This window comes from Nanorana parkeri, unplaced genomic scaffold, assembly GCF_000935625.1.
Source record: "Nanorana parkeri isolate BGI_ZX_2015 unplaced genomic scaffold, ASM93562v1 scaffold4943, whole genome shotgun sequence".
NCBI lineage: Eukaryota > Metazoa > Chordata > Amphibia > Anura > Dicroglossidae > Nanorana > Nanorana parkeri.
This window is the reverse complement of record NW_017311203.1, coordinates 5499-5714: the sequence shown is the minus strand read 5'-3', so window position 1 is coordinate 5714 and position 216 is coordinate 5499.

Below are 216 nucleotides of genomic sequence, written 5' to 3'. Positions count from 1 at the left end.
GAGTTCAGCAGGGGAGGGAGAAGAGGTAATCCAGAGCACTGCAGGGGTGGGGTAGAGGAGATTCGAATCTCAGCAGGGTCTCTGCTCATGGAACTCCACCTCCAGTATAATATCAGCGTCAGCCCGTGGGGTGTTGAGCCGCGTTGTAGTGGGAGGTCCCCGTCTGCTTTTCATCTTCATTCTCGGATGGAGGATCGGGAATGGGCCTTGAACTTG